General features: G+C 50.6%; 1 protein-coding gene across 1 annotated transcript in view; it reads left to right on the top strand.

Moving 5' to 3' along the window:
- Positions 1-25,255, top strand: part of TBC1D19 (TBC1 domain family member 19) — a 2,127,563-nt gene that overhangs the window by 671,736 nt on the left and 1,430,572 nt on the right. The gene's annotated exons all lie outside the window — the stretch shown is intronic.

The raw sequence follows: 25,255 nt of genomic DNA, 5'->3' as shown, positions 1-25,255 counted from the left end.
GTGTTTTTCTGTTTATTATACTTTCTCAAGTGTGTGTGTGTCTGTCTATGTGCGTTCGTGCGTTCAACCTTGTATGCCTCCTAGGTTCCTTCAGGTGTTGGCTGTTAGGCTCAATGGCCTGACTACTACAGTGGCTGTTAGGCGTGTTAGCCTGACTGTTACAACTGCATGCCCCCTCAGCCATCTCCGCGCCTCAGTACTTCTGGAATTCTGAGACTTTTAGTTCCTTTCAACAAAGTTAGTTTTTGTAACATTTAAGTTACTTCCCTTAAAGTTATTAAGAGATTGATTCTGAGAATGAGCTGTTACAGAGGAAGGTAGTTTACTGATGACAGCATTTCCATATTCCTTTACATTGTAACCTTGGGATTGAGGAAGGTGTTTAGTTTGGGAAACCCCCAAAAATGTTTTTTGGTAAGGCTTGCTCATATTTTACAACCTTAGGGTCTACAACCCTAGATCTAGTATGAGGGGTTGGTCCATTAAAATGGCAATAAGCCATTACCTCTTTAGGTACCTTGGCAAGATTCTTCCTTCCGGAGGAAAAATGCTATATCTCATCCCACAAAATCTCCTCACTGCCCTGGGCCTTGTCTCCTCCCAGGTGATCTGCCTGCAGTACACCACCCATAGGGTTGGCGTGAGGAAGTGTCTGCCTTTCCCTGGCCACCTGGGAGGAGACTTTAGGCAGGGTTTTAGTGAGGGAACTGTAGGATTCTTCATACCACCCCTACCCTTTATTTTTCAATGAGTCTTTTTGTTGAAAATGTTTTTTTTTAAACTGGCAGGCGGGGGGCGCTGTTGAGCTGCCAAGCAATATGGCCGCTTGAGTGTGCAGCTCTTGCCTCACAAAATCCGTACTATAAATAAATTCGGTTATACCCTTTCTAAGTGCTGCCAGCTGTCATCTACATGGCTGGGAAGGAGTCGTGAAGCTGTGGCATAGGTCCTGTGTGAGGTTGGAGCCTGGGTGCGAGGTTCGCGCCGTTCGAGAATCCTGAAGGCCTGCTCCTGGACTGCGGTGAGCGGCAGGGGAGTGGAGTGAGGAGGAGCGCTCCCTGCGATGTGCTAGACCCTCTGCACAGCGGAGTGCTCGGCGCACTGCTCCCAGCCGAGCGCCAGAGTATATGTGCTGAGCGGGGGGGCCCTCGCTGCGGAGAGGGCGGACGGAATGTGAGTCTCCTGGTGGGGTGCCTGGCTTCGAATCTACATCCCACTGCAGAAGGGCGGTGCGCTGGACGAAAAGCTGTGGACTCGTTGCTGGCCCTGACCGCCGCATTGACCGTTGGGCGGCCTGACTGCTGCTGTGCCCGCGCAGGCCTCACCTTAAAAGCCTATCCTTGGTGCATGACAGAAGCCATCTGCTGCGCTGGGGGGAGCGCGGCAACCTGAAAGTCTAATAGTGTGATACCGGCGGACGAGGTTGGAGCCTGCTGCAGCAACTTGTGCCTGTAGGTGAGCCACACTGTTTCCAGCCTACACCGCTCTTGTGACTTGCGCCGGCTGTGTTGGCAGACCTACTCCCCCATTGTACGGTGCGCCTGGGGAGCGCACCAGCATATATTATGGTGCGGTGGGACTGCTGTGGCATAGGGGTACCATCTACATCGGCTCCAGCAGGCAACGAATTTCACTGGGGGCCCCTGTGCAAATCTATGATTGGCAAACAGTCTACATGTTCCCTTGCGCGCTGAAGGCCTGGGACCTCCCCCTTGGATTGATCTATGTCTCTGACCGGGTCTGCGAGTCAGATAAAGCCCATCTGGATTGGAGACCCTGAATTCACAGCACTAGAGCTTTGTTTGGCATCCTGGCGGAGTGGCGGAGCGCGGTGGGTGTGGTGAGACCTGGAGCTCAGGTAAAGTGTATTATTGCTGGCTCCCATCTCCGAGTAGCACCCAGAGTACAGTTGCCAATACCAGTATCCGGACCAGCTACGTGACCAAACACAACATTGCATGACTTTAGATGAAAGTTAAGCCACCTTATTGTTTGTGATTGGCCAACCTTCAACGCGCAGGAGGGAGAGTTGGGGGTGAGGCGCCGCAGGGTACATTGAATTGGGGTCCTGAGCGCATACTGCAGCACACACTGTTGTTACTCGTTGGTTGACAGGCTCCTTCTCTTCCCTTTGCTGTTTTTCCGCCTGGGCTGGCATTTCCCGGGCCGCGACTAGGGGGCGTTATATGTTAACCTATCGCCCTTACCCTGGTTTCCTGGATGTGGTTGGCGGCTGGGCCCTCAAGCTCGGGGCCCGGGAGTGTCTGTGCTTATCTAGGGGCGGGAATGGGCTTATGCTGATCTGTGCGGAACAGACAATTGCCTTCTAACTCGCACGACATTCTCTAACCGCCTGCTCTGTAGCGGGAGCCATGACTAAAGGCGCGGCATCGAAGAAGGGCCCTATGGATACGTTCACCAGCACCCCTGCAAAATCTACTGCCCGCGATACAGATCCCCCTACTGAGGAACTCCCCCCCCCCTCCGGCTTCTACGTCAAGGGAAGACCACTTGCTTGCAACTGTACAGAATGGCTTCCTTGCAGTCGATGTGAAGCTAGATGGCATAGTATCTACGATTGGCTCATTAAAATCAAAATTGGAAAAAGTAGGAACTCGTATTACGGAGATCGAGACCAGGGTGGGGGAGACTGAAGACCAGGTCGCCAGACAGGGCCGGGATATTGCACAGCTGCAATAGGAATTGAGCAAGGTGCGAAACAAATGTGATGACCTTGAATCGCACTCACGCAGAAATAACATCCGCATTGTCGGGGTTCCAGAGGCGGCTTGCAAGGGTCCGATGGAGCACTTTGTTGAGAAATTGCTTAAGTCATTCTTTGATCCCTCCAAGCTTTCACAGCACTTCCTTGTGGGAAGGGCGCACCGTGTTCTCGTCCCGGTTCCTAAGCCTGGCGCCCCCCCACCATACCATTGTGGCTAGGCTGCTCAACTACTGCCACAGGGACCTTATCCTACGATTGGCCAGGGAAACAGGAGTGCTGCGCTTAGAATCCTCTGATATACACTTATATCCTGACTTCGCGTTGGCCGTTCTCTCCAAGCGCAAATCCTTCGATCCTGTTAAGAAGATGCTGTGGATACGCCAGGTGCAATATGCCTTGTTATATCCTGCCAAACTGCGGCTACAGCATGGGGGTAGATCGCACTTTTTTGAGGATTTTTTGGAGGATCCTGGAGATGCAATGTCATATATAGAGGCCAACATTTCCATACCATTGCCGCATAGAGATCGTGGAGGTGGTGGTGGAGGTGGCTCTCCTTTGCGGGAGGAGGTCCCAGACATTATGGACAATGATTGACACTGAAATGCTAAATGGCTTTGTCAGAGTTGTTTATTATGGGTATAATCACACATACTACTGGGGCAGCTCTACTCCCACTCCTCACTGTTTACGTTTTGAGGTGGGTTCACGGTGCACTCCATAAGGTTTGACATGTTGTCTTATGACAGGGTACGTGCCCTCAACAAGTTAGCTTTTGCAGGGAACGTTGTTGGGCCGTACCGGTTTTGGGTTGGAAATGTTTGCTTGTAAGTTGAAAACCAATGGGGACCTCTACAACAGAATCATAGTGCTTTCAATAAAGGCTGATATGTCAATCCCCAACGTGGTATACACTGTTAGACCGGGGGTGGAAATCAAATGGGCCAATTACGCATAATTCCTGCCAAATGACTGTGCAGATTGGGATGTGTGAATTGTTATCATGGGGCGAGTATGCATTGACGGGTTGGGAGTGATGATATGATCCAGAAAATGGTGAATTCTAGTATCACGTTCCTGTCCTGGAATGTGCGTGGTCTCAACCATCCAATTAAGGCCCGTAAAGCGGCTGCCTGTATAAACAGATGGTCTCCCAGGGTCATTATGTTGCAGGAAACCCACTCACTGGGTGTAATAACTTTATAATAATAAAGCACTTGAAACCAAATATGTCTCTCGGCAATTGTAAATAACACTTACCTCTGTGATGGTCAACAGTCTTGTAATAGATGAAAGAGAGAATTACCTAAAAACCCCTCTAAAACCCAGCCAAAAGGCAAGGTAGAAGTGGAGTCTCCAGGGAAAACCCCAAAAGGGGAAAAAAAAACCTGTGATGCGCTGCTGGGGTGCGTGGGTTCCTGCAGGCAGCTGGTGAAAGCTCATGCTAGTTTTAATGTGGTCCAGATTCTTGTCAGGAAGGAAGGATTCTAATTCAAAAGAGTAGAAATGCAGGTAAGTAAGAATATGGTTTCCAGAGTCTACTAAAATAGCAAAGGGTATAGAAAGGAGCTTACCCTGGCAAGCCTATTCCATACTAGGTCTTTATATCTCAGTCTGATGGTAAATGTTGGCAAAGCGCCTAATAGAACAGATAAGGAGTAAGAATATGTCCAATGTGCAAAAAGAGAAATGCAATTAGAGATTTGGATCTTACCCATAAACAGTAGACCCAGGAATGAATAGCATAGAACAGATTACGGGTCTTGAACTCGAAGGAATAGAAGGCTGAAAAGGATGTCTAAAGCGGGTTCCTAATGTAAATAACCAAAAGATTAGGCGTGAGGAAAAAACCCATGAGAATCACAACTCTATCTAGCTAAGCAGATGTCAACTACAAACCAATGGCGGCAGGAGCGGTTGTTAAAACTAGGTGATGACTTCCTGATGATCCACAGAGTGTAGACAAGGATCAAAATTTCTAATGTTGAGGACGAGAAATGGGAAGAGAATAAATGATGGAAGTGGAGAGAGCAACTCTAGATAGCAATAGTTGAATGGAGAAAAGTAACGAATTTACGGTGCGCAGCGCGACTCTGAATAGAGAAGCAACGCGTAGTAACAAAGTTCCAGTAACCGGATATACAATTCTGGAAGTCGAGAGCGGGGCTACTCGCTCGGTCTGAGGAGCGAGAAACACTAGTGTGCTGCTTATGGTTTCGGGCTCCTTCATGTTACGAGTCCCGATTCTGGGCAAAACCGCGGGCATTGGCACACGGGAAAGTGAAGTAGTGAGACCCCAATGGACAGCCGTAAAACTGGGGCCCTCATGTGATGCGTTTGCCAGACCCTGGGGTCCACAGCGATATTACACTAGCTACTCATCACAATCCTGTGGGATACTCACACTGATACACCGCTCCATACAGTTCCAAGAGTCCAAGAGATGTATTGACCCGATAGGCAGGTATGTTATATTGCGCTTTTCACTGGCTGGGGTTGGGGTGACACTGGTAAACACGTATGACCCTAATGTGGACGACCCACAATTTTAAGAGCAGATGCTAGATCTCCTACTGGACGACTCCACTCCCACATCATCTGGGTGGGCGATTTCAACCCCATGTTAGACTGTGTGTTAGATCGGTCCAGTGATTCGCAGAGGGAGTTGTCTGCTGCTGGGCGTATGTTGGCGAGTGTGATTTGTGACCTGGGTTTCATTGACCCCTGGCGTCGCTGCAACCCGTCCAAACGGGAATAAACATTCTACTCTACTGTGCACAATGCTGATTCTAGAATAGACTTATGGTGTAGCCCATCCTAACTCTCGCCTTCGGTGAAGAGTACAAAAGTTGAATACAATGAATGTAGAAATCGCCCAGGCCCATACGGCGAAGAACCGAAAACAGAAATTGCCACGAGACAGAATCAAACTTCTTTTCGGCATCTAAAGCGGCGGCGACCGCCTGCGCACATGGGTTAAGCTACGCAAGTATGTCAAAGAGCCGACGCAGGTTGTAAGCTGTGGTCCTCCCCGAGATGAACCCGGACTGGTCAGAATGAACCAGATCCAGCATATGTGGGAGGAGCCTAGTAGCCAGCAGTTTAACAAGGATTTTGGTATCAGAGTTAATTAAAGATAAGGCCTGTAAGAACCCATGTCCTCAGGGGGCCTATTGGGTTTCAAAAGTACTGCAATCAATGCCTCAGAGATCGAAGGAGGGAGAGCTCGGGTTTGCAGCGCCTCCTTCCATGTCCTGAGCAACTTGGGAGCCAAAACCGCGCTCATCCCCTCATACAGTACAATCCCAAGTCCGTCAGGGCGGGGGGCCTTCCCGGAAGGCAGGGACTTGATTGATTTGACTATTTCCTCCGCACTAAGAGGGAGATTTAGCACCTGGCGGGCCTCCTCATACAGCCTCGGCAGAGGTATCAAGTCAAGATACGCCTCCAACTCCATCAAGGAGCAGACATCAGCATTAGAATATAGTGCCCTATAAAACCCGTAGAATGCCCATTTTGCCAGCCACTGGTATTCCCCACACCCCCGCCCACTGCATATGGTTCTTCAAAAATTTAGGGCCTCCCCTACTAACCTGCGCTCTATTGTACTCGCTAATAACCACCCAGACACCTGTATGTATGACCCGGTCCGTACCACTGTTAGTGCATGGGCAAGGTTGTTTAAGAGATTGCAAGTACCTGAGCCCTATGCTGGCTCGATCCTGCTATGGTGCTGCTCTGGGCTTCCCCCGACAAATGATCGCTCGATTCGGAGGGGTTGGGACCCTGGGGGTGGGATGACCCTGGGGATCTTTTTCCTGATGGCACCTTTGTTTCGTTACCACTCTTTGCAGAAATTATAGGTGCTGACCTGATTAAGACCCTGCAATACTATCGTATGAGGGCGGCAGTTAGAGCAAAATGGACGACGTTCCCTAAGGAGCCAGACATATGCCAACCACTAGAGTCGGTGGTAACCTCAGTGTATATGCGGGGGCTGATCTCCTCTCTGTATAAGAAATTCGAGGATGCCCAGGCCCCGCCTAGTGCTGCCAGGATTGGCTGGGGGGGTTATTTAGGCAGTCCAATAGACGATGCCAGATGGGCTCGCTGGTGCCGCCTCACCAAGGATGTTTCTTTGAATGCCAAGCACAGATTGATCCAATTTAAGGTGCTTAATAGGCTCCACTACACGCCTAAGAAGATTTCCAAATTTGATTCTACAGTGAGCGCTAATTGTAACAAGTGCAAGGCTACCCCGGCCAGTGCATTTCATATGTACTGGTCCTGTCCCCGCGTGGCTCAGTTCTGGTCTGAAATAGCTGCAATTTTGCATGAATGTACTGCCGTCCCTCCAGTATTAACATTTCCTAAATACTTGTTTGGGGATATAGGCAAGGTTTCTGTTAAGAAGAGGCGACTGTTTAATATCGGCTGTCTAATGGCTAAGAAATGTATTCTGCTCAAATGGAAATCAAATGCTGCCCCAACTGTTGACTTGTGGTTAAAGGAAATGGCACATGCCAATGAATGCGAGGACACGTACTTATCGTTAGTCACCTCGAAGTGTCAGTCAAAGTACATATGGGATCCATTCATGGACTTTCTGCAGTGACTGAATGCACTTGCGGGGTATGGGTGATTTTGCCTTGCGCTTGTGATGAAAATGTGGTTATTAATACTGCTGTATAATACTGTTTGTATTTACTCTAACTGCACTATGTTCTGGTAGTTGTATGTCTTCCACTGGCTCTGAAAATAAAGTTTAAAAAAAGAAAATTGGCAGGGCAGGCAAAAGGCTGTTGTACACATATCTATTTAACAGATTTAGAAATCAGCACATAAACCACTAGAAATATGTATTTTTTAAAAAACACCCTCACCCGAGATACAGAACCATACAAACACACATGCTGACGCTTGGAGTACCCTTTACCCTCAAGTGTGGGAATATAGTTAATAGTCATCGGTACATGATAGTTCCTCTACGATCGACCTGTTTCTTCTAACGGCGGGTTAATGGGTAAGGTCATAGACTCTCAGGTACTTACTCGTACACTTTTGAATTATGCTCCAGTGATGATACTAGCAGAGCTGGGGACCACCCACTTGCCCGCTCTGCCTGGCGCTTTATATCTGAGGCATTGCTGCACATAGGGTTTAGGGCAGAAATTCTCTCTGATATAAATACCTTCTTCGAATGTAATGCACTACATGACACAACCATCGGGATTCGCTGGGAGGCATTCAAGGTTTACATTAGGGGTATGTCCATCTCTAGGGAAGCAGGAATACTTAAGGCCATAAGGACCGATCTACATCACGCTGAGTCTAGACTTAAGGACCTGGAGTGCGAGTGTGCGACAGCGTCTACCCCTGCTAAACTGGTGCAGATAAGAGAGGAACTCGAAGCATTTGAATCACACGCCTTGAGGGAGATTCGATACTTTACTCGCCCTCAAGCGGCGAGGAAATACAGTGAGTAGGATAGACCTGGGAGGACACTGGCTAGAGCTGGTTCGAGCGGACGAGGGCAGATCCCACATTGAATGTATTAAAGACACACAGGGCATCCAGCAATGGTCAGACCAACAAATACTTGACATCTTTTCGAAATTCTATAGCGATCTCTACACACCGCACCATGAACATAGTATTCAGGACATACGTGACCTCCTCAAACAGATCCCGATGACGATCATCACCAAACCAACTAGGGAACAGCTCGAAACCCCGTTCACGCTGGATGAGATTGTTAAGGCCATCACTGATCTCCTGAAAGGCAAGGCCCCTGGGCTGGATGGACTCACTTCAGAATTTTACCAGAAACATGTGGAACTCCTAGCACCGAGGCTGCTTGATGTCTGGGCCGTATCACTGCAAAATTCTATTCTCCCTCAATCTCTACGAGAATCAATTATAACTGTCCTTCTCAAGCCCGACAAGACTAGCGATGAATGTGGGTCCTAAAGGCCTCTGTCGCTTATGAATATTGACACTAAGATATTCGCCAAGATAATAGTGAACAGATACCTTCCAATCATGCTGCATTTAGTCCATGAAGATCAGAGTGGCTTTGTCCCTGGACGCTCAACGGCCCTAAATATCAGCCGCTCTTCAACGTCTTGTCCAGGATTGACCAAAAGGCAGATGCTGTCACGGTCACACTCGACGCCCAAAAGGCCTTTGACATGGTCTCCTGGCAGTACATGTGGGTGGTCCTGGAGAGGATCGGGGTGGGACCTTGCATGATATCTTACATCAAATTACTGTATACATGTCCAACGGCTAAAGTCCTCTTTGTTCTGCTAAGGTCCACCCGCCAGGGCTGCTCATTCTGCCCCATTCTTTTTGCATTGGTTATCGAACCAATGGCTGACTATGTCAGAGCGTTGCACTCCCGTAAGGGCATACATCTCAAGAATGCCCCTGAAATAATATCATTTTATGCAGACGGTGTTCTATTGTATATTAGGAACCCAGCCACGCATCTCGACCCCATTATACGGATATAACTAAGATAGGCACCTTTTCCGGCTTTACCATTAACTACTCCAAATCTGAGATATTCCTGCTCACAAGCGCAACCCAGCAACCATCTTGTGAATACCCTCTACGCTGGTCCCCTGGGGGCATCAAGTATCTGGGGGTCCAAGTATCGCTAACAACAATGCTGCATCACATTGAATCAAAATTGACGAGATGGCGCCCTCTTCCGCTCTCAATGGCGGGCAAGCTCTCGCTTAGTAAAATGATACTGGTCCCAAAACTTCTTTATGTCTTCGCTAATGTTCCACTCTGGCCGGGGAAACAATATTTCGACAACATACTCAAAATATGCGCACAATTCTTAACATGGCAACATATTACGCTCCCTTAAGAGAGGGGAGCTTCACTGCCCCTGATCTGACCCTTTACTGGGTTGCAGCACAAGCCCAATATGCCTCACACTGGTACAAGTTCCCCTCTGCTCCCCCCATCTTAAACTGGAAAGACTAGCAGCGGCCGAAGTAAATATAATGTCATTGGTCCTCCATCGCACATACGGGGTCAACACACCAACTGACCCGGTTTTGACCACACTGATGGCGTGGAGCCGGTTACCCCATTCTGGATCCCAACCTAGGCCCTACTATAAATGACTTCCTATCTGGATGTTCCCGGGGCTCGAGCCTACACATGATAAACTCCTTTCTCAACACTGGCTGGAATTGGGATACCTAGCACTGACAGATCTGTTTCCTGAGGGGAAGTTTATCACTCCACAGACATGGCGCCCGACCACTCTGGATCGGCATTGGAGATGCTGCAATATTACAGACTACGGGCTGCAGTTCGTGCTATGTGGCCTTCATACCCAGACGAGCCCCCAGATACACCCGAGCTACAATATATAGCCAATTCTGGTAACAGCTGTGGCGTAGTCTCCTCCCTGTACAAAATACTGCTAGCCAAATCTCCAGATCTACCCACTAGAGCATATGATGAATGGACGGCAGAGCTCAACCTCGAGATCACAGATGGAGTGTGGAGGAAAATGTGCACGCATACGCGCAGGATCTCACTTAACTCTAGGCTTCGCTGTATGCAATACAAATTGCTGAACAGACTATATTACACCCCACATAAGTTAACTAAATTTGCCCAGAACCGGATACACGTTTGCCCAAGGTGCCACCTTGAAAGCGCTGACCATATACACATGTTCTTGTCGTGCAGGGCACTCAGTGAGTTCTGGTGTGGGGTTCTTGAGGCTCTCTCTGAGACTGTGGGAATCGCAATTGATCCAGACTCGTCTGGCGTGTTGTTTGGGATATGGAGTGGGGAGGAAGCCAAGAAAATGTCTACGTTTTGGAATGTAAGCAGTATGGTCGCCAAGAAATGTATATTAAAGCACTGGAAATGCCCCTGGCCCCCCCACATTCAAAATGTGGCTGAACGCACTTACCTGGACACAGACCAACGAAGCGGAATACATCAATTCCCTCCCGATACATTCCTGTCCAAAAAACATCTGGACTGCATTCTGTAGCTATCTCAACGAACAAGCTGATGAAGAAATGAATCACCCGGTATCGCTGCCCACACAGGACCAAACTGTGCCCCAAAGTCAACAGACTTGTATGTGTTAAACTAATACGCCTGTACTTACTTTTCATTGTTCTATATCTGTGCATGTATCCGATTATGCTTGCAAAGTGTACTTGCTGCTAACGTCAGCCTACAAATAAAAGTTTCAAAATGCGAATCTCGTCTTCTATAGTTTCCAGTTAACTTTGCAGTTTTTTCATGATGCCCCCAGCACCTGCCATCACCCCCCACCTCCGACAACCTCCTTCAGGGTTTCTCAAATGGTTCCCAGCCATCAACGGTTCCCACATTAAGTCAGAGAAAATGGTTCAAGGACTTACATATTTGTTCGCTAAAATTAGCATCATTTAGGGCGTCGGCAGGCGCCACGTTGGTATAGGTGACCTGGGGCCCCTGTTTTCCCATGTAATCAGTAACAGGGAATGGTCGGATACTGACCGCCCCATATACTCTACGTCAGTAAATTCATTAAGGTGCTCACTGTCAACAAACAGATAATTTATTCTGGTGTGCAGCATGTGGGGAGTCGAGTAAAAGGAGTAGCCCCTGGTGTTCTCGTGCAGTTCCCTCCAGATATCCACTAAAGTTCATTCAGACAGTGCTGCATTTAGGGCCCCAGTAGCAAGTGAGGCCCCACCCTGTATAGGGGGGTAGATCTGTCTAGTATCGGATCCTTGACACAACTGAGGTCCCTCACCCCCAGGAATAGTATGTCCCATCTAGGAACCATCAGACCACACAGTGAACGCACGTGAGTTAGAATTCAGTGGTTAGGAAAGTAAGAATGTACAATATCTAGCTCTTGATTACCTATATAGCTGTGCACTATCACATACCTCTCCAACATCTTTTTCTCTACCTGTGGTGTCCCCCAGGGATCAAACCTCTCTCCCTGGCTGTTCCACCAATACCTGGCACTCCTTGCCCACCACATCGCTGCTCTCTGTCCCAACTTTCAGTGCTATGCGGATGATACCCACCTCATTTTTAGGCTACCCTCAGCCTCCTCCTCTCCTTCCCTCGTCTCTGACTGTCTGCCATCCAGGATTGGTGTGCCGCCAACGACCTCTGCCTTAATGCCAGTAAGACTGAGATTCTACTCATCGGCACACCCACTCCCTCCTTCCCTGCAGCTCTCTGGCTGGCCTCTCTTGGCCCTCCTCCCACTCCCACCTGCAAGGCTAAAAACCTCGGGGTCATCTTCGACTCTGCACTCTCCTTCTCCCCTCACATCTCTGACGTCTCTAAGAAGTCACACTACCAGCTGCACCTCCTTAGAGGTATTCTTACTTTCCTCTCCTTCCCCCAGAAGCTCACTGTCTCCAGAGCCCTGGTCCTATCCAAGCTGGACTACTGTAACAGCCTCTATCTAAATCTGCCTGCCTCCACTCTTCGCCCTCTGCAACTTATCCAGAACAGGACTGCAAGACTTGTCCTTGGCCTCAAGCCCAGGGCTCGTATCTCTCCAGGACTGAAATCTCTCCACCAGCTCCCAGTGGCTGCGAGGATTAAGTTCAAAACCCTCTGCATTGTACACAAGGCCTTCTGGAGTCTGGGACCGAAATACCTTCAACTCTCTCTTCCTAAATATCTCCCTTCTCGAGCTCTTCACTCATCTGCCTCCAACTCCCTTAGGGTCAGTCGCTTCTCCAGCAATGAGTTGGTGGCAGATCACTCTCTTCAGCAGGGGCCTCTCTCTGGAACAGCCTTCCTGCCTCCCTGAAACTTTAGTAGAACAATCTCCGGTTCCGGAAACACCTCAAAACCTTCCTCTTTGCTTCTGCTTTCTCTCCTCCCCTCCCTTGCTGAATTCATGACTGAAATTGCACTGGCTACCTGGCCACCCTTTCTGATCTCTGGCCCAGGCCCAGTCAATTACCCACCCGCACTGCCTCCCTGGCAACCCCTGCACTTGGGGACCGTTTTCTGTATCCCTTCAGTCCCCCTACCAGCACTTACGTCTGCACTTCCTTGCACTTGCCACTAGCTGGCTGTTTATGTGTCATATTTATTCCACTTCCCATGTACTGCACTTCCCCGCTCCCTTCCCCCTGCACACTTTTCCTCTCCCCCTTCCCATGCACTTGCGCGATCTCAATGACACCTGGCCTAGTAGAATCATTGTCTGTCCTCCTGCCATATCATATCATATCATCATATCATACATTCCCTCCGTGTTCATCTTGGTTTCTTATAGTTGGAATGGGACCCCCTTATCTATACAAACAAGTACTTCTCTAGCAAACTTAGAGTATGTAGAGCAGTAAACAGCCCCCCATCCCCATCAATCTGAGACCATCTCCTGGTCTGCAGGCATTAAGTGGGTTCCTGTAATAATGGAATAGCTATTTCTTTCCTGCGGAGGTAAGAGCACACTCGATTTCTGCGCATATGAGTCCAAGCCCGTGACATTCCAACCAGCTAGTGTGGCATGGTCCCCAACTCGCCAGCTCTCCCCTGCTCGCACTCACCCCCCATCCGCTCCCATGAGCATTCGCCCCATAGAGTGAAGTCACATTGTGCATTTGTTCCCAGCTCCAGGCCACACCGAACATTCCAGCAATAGTGCATTCCAAGCCATATAAAATAAATGTAACCACACTATAACAAAAAGGACCACAAACCAGGGGCCAAAAATAGACCCAACAACAACACGCCATTTGGATCTACCAGCACCTCCAAAGCCCTTCAGGGCCATTGGGTGCTGGGACAGGGCACCAGCAACACAGGCACGGTTGAGACAGAGTCTCACTGCTACCCCTGTCTCACAAAGGATTCCATGATCGTGCCCTCGGATTTCTGTTTAGTGGATGGCATGGCAGAGAGGGTATCTGGGATGCAGGTCACAGCTCCTAGGTTGATGCTTAGAGGGTAAGGTAAGTATATTTCCTGTGGGAAATGCCTCAAAGAAGGGTTTGTCCCATTCCAAGTAGTAGCATGCAGGAATGGTGATATCACAGCATCCGTAATGAGTTCAGCACATTCTTTCGGTAATTTAGTGTTTCGCCAGACACAATCTACGATCCCTCAAGGTTGCATAAAGGTGGTAGGCGCAAGCAGTTTTCACCCAAGTTATTCAGGTAAGTGTTTACAAGGCAGTGTTGAGGGCAATATACATTATTTTCCTCAATTGGAGTGTCACAGCAAATTCGCCAGTGTTGTGCACTTCCAGGGTATTACATAGCAGGTTTATATCCGATAACCACCTGCACAGCTTTGCTTAACCACTTCCATGGGCTTAAGGATGGTTTGAGCTGGTTGATGTCTGACTTATTCTGGGTATGCCCAGGCACTTAAAGCAGTTTCGGGCTTGCTCAGGCCTCCTAATATAAGGCCTATCTCTGGTTAAGCTTTTGAACAATCCAGGCTACTTGGTGTAGTACTGTGGGTGATATCAGAGTCCTTGCCCACTAGATTGCAAATTGCCAGTTTGCATGGGCCTAATGGTGCTTTTCAACTTGTTTCTGTTCAATACACTTTTTAGTGCATTGTGGACCACCCGGGGCATTTCCAAGATGACTGCTGGTTGATTTAGAGCTTCTCAAAGGATAGTTCAGATTCACCAGGTTCAACTAATTGAACAGCTTGGGGTGTTTACTGGCTGATGTTTGTCCGGTAGCGTTAGGTTCAACCTGGAGACAGTGGACGCACCTTAAAAATAGTTCCAGCCGGCTCCATGCACATCTCCTAGGGCCCACTGGCACGCCACTGCACCAGCCACTGGTCCTCAAAGTCTTTTCCTCCCGGTGCGTCACAGTGTCACAGGGATTCCCTCTCTGCACCAGAGCACTCAGGAAGCGCTGCAGGAGCGGGCAGCCGGCTGCTCTTTCAAAGGTGACCAGGCCTCTCTGCCAAGCCCAAGAGGGAAGCTCTTGAGGCTGCACACCAAGCTGCGTAGTCCTGGTCTTCGTTGATAGTTTTCCGGCACCCTCCTCCCTTCATTGCAGGCACCAGCATCTTCTTCACTGGCCCCCGGCACTAGGCAGAGCCTACCATCTGTGCGGCGGTCGGGGGTTGTGCAAAAGTCCCTCCTCAAGATTCGCCCCACACCACTAGATACCGACAGTAAACAGGCTCAATCCAGGGGCATCAGCCCCAGTCCCAAACTGCAGATAGGCATCAGAACGTTCCCAACATCGGCGCAGCCACCATCTTGTGTTGCAGCAAGCAGTTCATCGAGGAGTTTTCCCAGCTTTCCCAGCCTCGATTCGTGTCGGAGCAGTACCGACAAGGAGCATCAAATACCAGGAGTCAGCATTGATGGGATATAGTCCATCAGCGCCTTAACAGCCCTGCATGCAGGATCTGGATGAGAGCTCAGAAAAAACACATCCTCTCTAAATGAGCTCTTGCCACACCCTGTCCTCCTTATTAATGTGCAAACACTGCAGTGTTGGAAAATAGGACGAGCAAAAAACCTTTCCCACCCATCCTCTGCTTAGTTTCTCTGCGTCAGTATATGATTATGAGTTTCTTGTAAGAGAGCCACATCAGCTTTCATTTCATCCAGATGGTCAAAAGTTCTCTTCCTTTTGTTGGGGCTCTTAATCCCTTTTACATTTCAAGAGATCACCCTCAAGCTCTGTTTGGTCTGGTCTGGCATATTAACATCTCTGAACCCCAGCCTAATACAGAATGCACAAAGGTTAAAAACAGTAAAACGGACACACGAACAAACACACTCTTCTTCATATTGTCCCACCTGACCAAGAAGCACCTTCTTGCCGTAATGCAACCACTGAACACTCCAAACCCTGCTCCCTCCCCACCAAGCTAAGTTCCAAGATAGATAACCCCTAGATACCAAGAACATAGTGCAGCCAGTATCCCAACTTTATGCCAAGCAAACAGCCTACACTGCACAAACCGGAATTACAAACAACATAGATTATAAATTTCTCCAGCATGGGGTCTGGCATAGATTCACATGCTCATGAATATTCCCCGTCGTCAGGCTGGGAATCCTCGGTAAAGAAAAAATCAGTATCTGTTTCGTTTCTGATCTGTCTTTCGTAGTAGTAACCAATCACTGATCTCTGCGTCATACTGACCACAGCCAATGACTGCCCTCTACCTAAGCCCCGCCTCTGGCAGCCATCTTCAGATTTTTACCGCACGTTCAAGTGTTGGGATCCTCGTGCTATTGCTCTCGAGCGTTAGTGCTTTTTTTCACGTTTTTTCTCAGAAAAATTTCTCTTTTTCGGTCAAAAGAGCCTCAAGCTCCACCGTCTCTTCATCCGATTAACGGGGACCCGTGTCGGATTCGTCTACGCCCCTCAAGGGTGAAGATTTCGTCGAGCCATGCTTTTGGAGGACTCCAGAAGTTTCTCAGGCCCATCTCGGACATGGCCCAGGAGAAGGGAAGCTCGACGCCCGGAAAGCTGTTCAGGGTCTGCCCTGGATGCCAGCTTCAGAATGTCTTTAAGTAGGACGAACACTCCCTTTGCCTTTACTGCCTACATGAGGACAAGACACACGTGGAGAAGGACTGCGTTTTGCGGCAATATGTCGGAGCGGACCATGAAGGACCGCCATCAACGTCTCGCCAACTGGCTGGAAGGAAAGAGCCCGTCAGGCGAGAAGAAGAAAAAGAAATCAGAGCGGTCTTCTAAGACCTTTGAGGGCGCCCCGGCAACGGGGGTCCAACAGAAGGCCAAGCACCGCGAGTCCGCTGGCACCGGGAGTGCCGAACGGTCGGGCTCTACGGGCGCCAGGCAGGGCGCATCCTCCCCGGCGCCATCAACCACGAGCCAACGCTCTGGCTCGGGTAAGAGGAAGGCCGAGCACCCGGCGAAGCTCCTGGAGAGACCCCGGTCGAGCTCGAAGGCCCCATCGGAGGGGGAGCGAGGCATTGACCCTCCCCCCAAGGAGAAGGCGGTGAGCGCACCTAAGGTGGTGAAAGCCTTAATCCACCCGGCCAAGGCCTGTATCGAGACAGTCGTGGCGGCCCTGGCTCAGCCTGTGGAGGCTACACCAGTGGTGGCGACCTCGGGGCCCAGAGTCTCCCTGCCACCGCGTAGGGAGTCCTCTTTCTTGCCCATCGACAGGACCCTCGTGAAACCTCCGACGGAGAAGAAAAAGGCGGGGCAGGAGGTCGTCATGGATTCGGCCTCAACCTCTGAGGAGGAGCTGATCGAAGTCTTAAGCCACGGCGTTGGCGTGGAAGAAGACCAGTCCGTCGGGAGGGACCCTGACGTAGGAGACGACGAGAACGTCGAGGGTGCCGACGGGGCTCCTGACCGCCCGTCGGACTCCCCTCAACCAGTGCCGCAAGACAACTCAGCGGCCATTTTGTTGGCTATACAGTCCTTATGTTCGGAGATAAGGACGAGACTGCCGTTACCACCAACGGAGGAACCGCTCCCGACGGGGGACCCGGAGCCAGGCCCTTCTGGGAGCCCCCCCCTAAGAGAAGAAGGATTCATCCTCCACCTCCTTTTCAGCCATCGCGCCCTGTTCAGCCCTCCTCCCCATCCACGACACGTGGGGATGATACAGAGACTGACACGGCCGCGACGGGTACAGACGACGAGGTTTACGACGAGGATCTCCCGTCGTCACCTCCCACCCGGGCTTCCCCGCCCGACGAGATTGGATCGTTTCACTCCATGATCGCCAGGGCATCCGAGCTTTTCCAGCTCTGCCCAGAAGAGAAGAAGAAGGAAGGTTTCCTTTATCAACGGCGCGAGGCCAACAGGAAGACGGTCCTCGCTGTACCTCTACTGGACGATATTTGGGATGAGGGCCTCGCCCTCCTCAAGAACCCATCCACGACGCCGGCTAGAAGGGATCGGTACGAGAAGAAGTACCGGGTCCCGGACGCGGCCCCCTTGTGCCTTCGGGCACAGCCGACCCCGGACTCGGTCGTCTCCGCGGGGGCCAGGAAGAAAGCGGGGGGCGTGGCCTCTACGTCGACCACCCCGCCGGACAGCGAGGGTAAGAAATTAGACACGATGGGACGCAGAGTCATCTCGTCGATTAAGGCGGCCAACGCCTTGGCTATCGTAGCCCGCTACGACAGGGAGTTGTGGTACAAACTGGCCCCCCTGCTGGCCTTCCTACCAGACGACAAGAGGGCCGAAGCCCTAGAGATCTTGCAGGAAGGAGCGGTGGCATCGGACCACGCCATTACGATTGCGACGGACATCGCGGACACTGGATTCTGCCAGTTGGGCAACGGCGTGTGTCTTAGGCGGCGTGGATGGCTCAAGGCTACTGACTTCCGTCAGGACGTGCAGACCAGAGTCTTGGACATGCCGTTTGACGGAAACAACCTGTTTGGGAAAACAGTGGACGATTCCCTTCAAGCCATCAAGGCGGACACGGAGACGGCCCGGGCTCTTGGGGTTCTCCAGCAACGGCGGCCACCCTTTCGGAGCGGCGGAGGCAAACAGGGTGCCTCCAAAGGTTCCAGCGGCGGATTTTCCACCTACCGTCAAGCGGCCTGTTCGTCGTCACAGGAAGCTTACAGGGGACGAGGCAGGTCAGGCAGACCCCGCCGTCGTCGCCAGGGAGGACAAGGCGGCAAAGCCTCGTCGAAGCAGGACTGAACCGGCCGCGGGGTCGGGCCCCCACCGAAACACCCCAGTGGGAGGCCGGCTGGCGAGCTTCGACAGCGTGTGGGAGTCAATCTCCACCGACCGTTGGGTGCTGGACGCCCTAGCCCAGGGTCACGCGCTCGAGTTTCTAAAGAGGTGCCCGCGCGTTCCCCCTGTGGCCAGGAAAGAACATCACGTCCCTCAACTTCTCTTGGAGGTAAAGGCGATGCTCAATAAGGGTGCCATCGAGCTCGTCCCAAAGAGGCTTCGGGGCTCCGGAGTTTACTCAAGATACTTCCTCGTGAAGAAGAAGACGGGAGGATGGCGTCCCATCCTGGACCTACGACGACTGAACAAATTCATCAAGGCACAGAAGTTCCGGATGGTCACCCTCCAACACGTCCTGGGTCAACTGGAGGAGGGCGATTTCCTGTCGTCGTTGGATTTGGAGGATGCCTACTTCCATATCCCCATCCTAAAGGGACACCGAAAGTTTCTCAGGTTCGTGGTCCAAGGGCGTCACTACCAGTTCAAAGCCCTTCCCTTCGGTTTGAGGTCGGCACCCAGGGTGTTCACCAAGTGCCTCGCAACGGTGGCGGCGCAGCTACGCCGAGAGGGGATCCACGTCTACCCCTACCTGGACGACTGGCTCATCCGTGCAAAGACGAAGGAGCTCGCCGTGGCGCACACGGCAAGGACCGCCCAACTACTCACGGACCTGGGATTCTCCATAAACTACGCCAAGCCCCACCTGGTGCCCTTGCAAGACGCACTGTTTCTGGGAGCGAAGCTCGACACAGTGTCGCTTCTGGCCTCTCCGTCGGAGGAAAGGACGAGGGCCATCTTGGGCAAGGTGCAGCGGATGCTGGTTGCGGACGCGGCCAGGGTGAGGTCCATCAAATCCCTCCTCGGAATGATGTCTTCTTGCATTTATCTCATCCGCCTGTGCAGGCTTCGGATGCGCCCGTTACAGGAGTTCCTGGACGCACGTTGGATCCAGACGATGGGCAGCTTCGAGGAGAGGATCACACTCGACGAGAGTTTCCGATGAGCGATCCGGTGGTGGGGCACTCGCGCGCATCTGACGGCGGGCATGGACTTCCAGACCCCCCGGCCACCAGGAGACAGTGACCACGGATACCTCCCTGGAAGGGTGGGGAGCGCACACCGAAAATCTGCACGCGAGAGGCCTTTGGCTTCCGACAGAGAAGTCCCTCCATATCAACGTCCTGGAGCTCCGTGCAGTGTTTTGGGCCCTCGGGTCTTTCCTTCCGCCCCTCAAGGGCAAGGTGGTTAGGATCTTCACTGACAACACTACCACCATGTTCTACATCAGGAAGCAGGGTGGTACCAGATCCCCAGCCCTGTCCAAGGAGGCGGAGGATCTGTGGCATTGGGCCGTCGCCCAGGGGATGTTTCTGGTGCCGGTTCATCTGGCAGGGATAAAAAACACCATCGCCGACTCGCTCAGCAGAGAGCTGCGCTCCTGCCACGAGTGGGAACTACGACAGGATCTAGTGGACCGCCTCTTCCGACGGTGGGGCACTCCCCAGATCGATCTGTTCGCGACGGCGGCAAACTCCAAGTGCCGGAGGGTCGCCAGCAGGTTTCCCCAGCCGAGGAGCATGGGCGATGCTTTCTCGTCCCCCTGGGAGGGCCTGTTTCTATACGCGTTCCCTCCATTGCCATTGCTGATCTGGCTCATCAACCAGCTCAAAAGGTCACGGTGCAGGATGATCCTCGTTGCACCTGCGTGGCCGAGGCAGATATGGTTCCCGGACCTTCTGGACTTGTCAGCGTCCCCGTCAATCAAGCTGCCAGTGGACGCGGATCTTCTCTCCAGGGAAGGAGGCGCCATCCTCCATCACGACCCGAAGTCACTGAACTTGCAGGCCTGGCTCCTGCAGCGTTAGAGTTTGGAGGATACGACATACCGGCCGACTGCAGAGAGGTTCTTGCAAAGGCTAGGGCGTCCTCAACTCTTAAATGCTATGGAGACAAATGGAAGAGGTTCTCTGTCTGGTGCCGCGCACAGAAGATTAACCCTCTACGGATTACGGCTCCCCAGGTACTGCCGTACCTTCTGACGCTGGCCAAGGCTGGACTGGCTCACGCGTCTATCAAGATTCATCTTGCTGCAATCTCCTGATACACCAGAACCACAGGGCGAACGTCTTTGTGGTCTCATCGTCTGGTGAAAGAATTCATGAAGGGACTGTTCAGATCGTTCCCGCCGGTGAAGGCTCCGGCCCCGGCGTGGGAGCTCAACGTGGTGCTGACCAAGCTCATGGGACCTCCGTTCGAGCCTCTGCACTCGGCTCCGTTGAAGTTCTTGTCGTGGAAAACAGCGGTTCTTGTGGCCAACACCTCCGCACGACGAGTGGGAGAGATCCAGGCCCTTTCCTGCAAGCCTCCATACTCACCCATCCTTTATGCCCAAGGTGCCATCGGACTTCCACCTCAACGAACCCTTGGTGTTGCCTGTTTTCTTCCCGTCGCCTTCGTCGCCGGCCGAAAGGACTTTGCACTCGCTGGATGTGGCTAGAGCGCTGAAGTTCTACGTGGACCGCACAAAGTGTTTTCGGAAGACGTCACAACTTTTTGTGAACTTTGGACCTGTCAGTCAGGGGAAGGCTCTCTCAAAGGCCTCCATTTCCAGATGGCTCACCGGCTGTATCATGTACTGTCATCGGTTGGCAAACCGACCGCTGCCTGGCCGTCCGAGAGCCCATTCCACCAGAGCGATCGCAGCTACCACGGCGTTCCTATCTGGCGTGCCCTTGCTGGACATCTGCAGGGCTGCTACGTGGAGGTCGACGCACACCTTCACGAAATTCTACTGCGTCGATCGGGATTCCAGGGAGGAGTCCAGGGTCGGCCAAGCAGTGCTGCGCAACCTGTTCGCCTAAGGTGAGCCTGGTGAGGAGGTAAGAATTGCTTAATGTTGAGTTTGTTGTAATGCTTAATGTTGAGCCTTTGCCACCTCCCGTGGTTGTGCATGTGTCTACTGCTATGTATTCTTTATTCATGAGCATGTGAATCCATGCCAGACCCCATGCTGGAGAAGGAACACGTTACTTACCTGTAACTGTTGTTCTCCAGCATGGGTCTGGCATGGATTCACATGCGAACCCTCCCGCCTACCCCTCTGCGGCTCTTCACTTGGTCATACTGCCACTTCACGTGCTACCAAATCTGAAGATGGCTGCCAGAGGCGGGGCTTAGGTAGAGGGCAGTCATTGGCTGTGGTCAGTATGACGCAGAGATCAGTGATTGGTTACTACTACGAAAGACAGATCAGAAACGAAACTGATACTGATTTTTTCTTTACCGAGGAACCCCAGCCTGACGACGGGGAATATTCATGAGCATGCGAATCCATGCCAGACCCATGCTGGAGAACAACAGTTACAGGTAAGTAAATTGTTCCGTATTGTAACCTCACAACAGAAACTGCTGTTGTTTCTAAGTCATTCCCATCACCTGCATAGCTATAGTATATTGATTATATGACATAAAGCGAACTGCATCTATGTTCCACAAGAGTATGCCCCCTATAAGTACCAAGATATCGATTGAGAAAGGGGGGAAGATAGACGAAGGCAACTGGCACCTGTGCAATTAATGCATTCTATAGAACCGATTCATGACCCATAATCATAATTATTATTTTTTTGTTTAAAGCATGCACCTGGCTCGAGAGCAGTGGAGCGCTGTATAGAGTGTGCGTATCCACCTTCTGGGCCGGCATCTTTTTTACAGTAGCGCTGTACTCTGATGTCTTTGCCTCCATTGGAATTAGTCCTTGGTCAGGTGTTGTTGAAAGAGCTATGCTTTGAGAGATTTGCAAAATTGGAGAATTGTGGGGGCATTGCGAGCCGACAGCGGAATCGAGTTGCAGATGGTGGGTGCTCCAGAAGAGAAGGATTGTTTGCAGGTCCTCTTTTTGCAGACTAGTTGTGATTCAAGCCGGTTGGTCGATTTGCTCCACGAGGAGTGTGTTCCACCAGATATGTGAAGCTTGGCCACTAGGTACACTGGTGTGCTACTCATGACTACTTTGCAGATGATACATGCAGCCTTGAACAGTATCCTGGCTTGGAGTGGAAGCCAGTGTAGTTGGCATACAATGGGGTTAATTCGGACACATTTCCGCGCTCCCGTAATAAGACGTCCTACAGCATGGTGGGCTGCTTTTGGGGTAGCCAAGTCAGCGGCTGGGCAAGTCTCAGCAGAGCATTATTCTGTGCAAATCTCACTACGTACGGTCTTGTTGCTGCCATGCAGCCGTGCATGCTGGTTACCTTTGATGAGGCGCTGCAACCCTTGCCTGTCTCAGTCTGTGTGGGCCAAGCTGTAGATGTTGTTGCGGCCAGCCGGCAAACCCCATTCCATTACTTGCTTATAGATGTACACCACCACAATTTTGCTTACACACGGCGAGAGAGCGGACCTAGCCACTGTGGAACACCTGCCTGTAAACCCATTTTAGAGGGCTTTTTTTTTGGTTTACTCATGAGAAGCATAACATATGTTATGCTGATGCAAACAAGCTGGGCTGGGACCAGGCTCCATTTGACAATTTTAGGAGCTGTGGGTAGCCTTATTCAACACAGCATGGTCAATATAGGCACCTAGTGTTATGCACAATAATGGATGGTGTGTAGAGGTGCCATTCTTAACTGAACGCAGTAGAAGAACATTAGATGAATATAATGTTGGTAGCTAGAATGGAATTGCTCATCTTGAGTTTACGTTTGATGCATAGAAGATAACTGGTGTGTGAGCAGTGAATGCATTGTTTTCTTGGCTACTGACGGAGGTTCGGAATACCCATCATCATTCTTGCGTGGATAGGATCTTGTACAGGTTGTGTGGCTCTTTTGCAAAAGGCCTCACATGTTGACTGGTTTGTCATCCTTGACAGAAGTATGTCTAGAGTTTGTTGGCCCCTTTCCAGGAAATTCTTTGGGAACTGACCTTTTCCTTTGTAATGTTTGAACCCACTTACATTTCCATAGGTAGCTTTTCCCCACATGGCAGAGGTGAGAACTCACAGTATTACAATGTTGCAACCCATTCCTGTGTAAACTATCGTATACCAGAGGACCGAGGTTCATGCTACACAATCGCCATTCAGGAGTGTACCCAGGGCCCAACAAACCCTCCCCCGCTAAATGACAGAGGACTCAGCCAACGGAAAGTTAGGACTGTCCTTTATTTTCCCTAACAGACAGGGATCATATAGGAAACTATTGTCCAGTAATCACTGCTCCTGAGCCCTTGGCAGGGGTTTTTGTTGGCACATGTCGTCACAAGTTGGGGCTCTTCCCCCAAAAACCTAAGAGCTTATGCCATTGTGTGGCTGGGGTGGTAGTGCCTATAGAAGGCACCTTTAGAGGTTAGCTGACTGGCCCTTGCATGTCAGGTGGTCCCGCCTGAGACTTCCCCAAAAACTATCTTATTGCATTGTTGCAGGGTCGCAGGACTACCATTGGCCATTGCTTTTTGCCATCCACCCCTGAATTTGCATTCCTTGATCGGCTGGAGTGGGTCTTCCCAGGCCTGGGATGCAGCTCTGTTCTCATCGCTCTGTGTATCTTCTCAAGGTGATGAGAAAGACTCTGTCCTCTCCTCATTGTTGCCACTAGTACATCCACCTAGCCTGAGAGAGTGCCTGCAGGTTGCAACGTTGTTAGACAACACATGTATCAGTTCTTGTCTTCTTCACTGGGAACTGCTCCTCTTCCCACTGCATTTAAATGGCTATTGTTTAGCTCGGCCGCACCACGTTGGTGAGGACCGCAAAACTGAGGTTTTTGGTCTGTCATTAGTGAGGATTTATTCTGCTATTTTGCAGTTGGCTCCCTGTCCCTGGATCTAGGAATGTTCTGATCGCCTATGACCTTGGCTGTGAGCACCAGTTCTGAGCAGCTCGCTGTAAAATCTATTTTCCTACGTCCCTTAGTATGAGGCATGTGACTTCATGTAACTCTACTATAGTTATGCTATGATTTCTATATGTCTATATTGTACTATTTACCGTATGGGTTAGTGGTACTTGGCTCTTCCAGATTCCTTATACGATCCTGTAGTTCCATATGGTTAGTTTACTTTACTTTACTTTACTTTCGCTTTTATACCGCGCATCCAGTTACCCATGGGCTTGAGGGTGCAACATAAAACATAACATGCAGACAGATTCGAGCAGAAGGTTTTTGTCAATAGGCGATATAGATTGGTGTGTAAATTCTCTTGATCTAGCAGAACAAGACCGTTTTCAGTTTCTTCTTCAAAGTATTTGTTGATTGTATTTCTCTTATGTCCAAAGGAAGTTTATTCCAAACCAACGGAGCGGCTATACTTAAGGCTCCATTGAGAGTTTTGTTAGTTTTGCAGTGATGAGTTTTTAGCTGTGCTGTGTTACTGGATCTAAGCTGTCTCTGATTCTGGTTCTCAACAATGCAGTCTTTCAAATATGCTGGCATTAAGCCTAGCGAACATTTATGAGTAATGAGCAGCAATCGCAAAGTGATTTTTGCTTTTACTGATAGACAATGTAGACCACGCCTAGCCTCTGTTTTATGGTGCCTCCATTTCAGATTCTTAATCACCCTGACTGCACTGTTTTGGATGACTTGCAGATGTATGATCTCGGATTGGGCATTGCCAATTAGGAGGCTACGGCAATAATCGATCTTTGTGCCTATTATAGCTCTAGCTATCGTCTCTGTGTTGTCCTGTGTAATAAACGGGCAGAGGGGTGTGAGTAATATTATGTAATATGTTGATGCCGAGACAAGGCTACTCACTTGAGCTTTCATGTTTAGATTTTGATCAAGTTTTATTCCTAATGTTTTTACTTTTTTCAGAACACCGAGCGTGTGATTAGCTATGGTGA

The sequence above is a fragment of the Ambystoma mexicanum genome, chromosome 6q, assembly GCF_040938575.1.
Source record: "Ambystoma mexicanum isolate Mex_15411 chromosome 6q, UKY_AmexF1_1, whole genome shotgun sequence".
Taxonomy (NCBI): domain Eukaryota; kingdom Metazoa; phylum Chordata; class Amphibia; order Caudata; family Ambystomatidae; genus Ambystoma; species Ambystoma mexicanum.
Note: the sequence above shows the minus strand (reverse complement) of the source record. Positions and strands in the feature narration are given on the sequence as shown.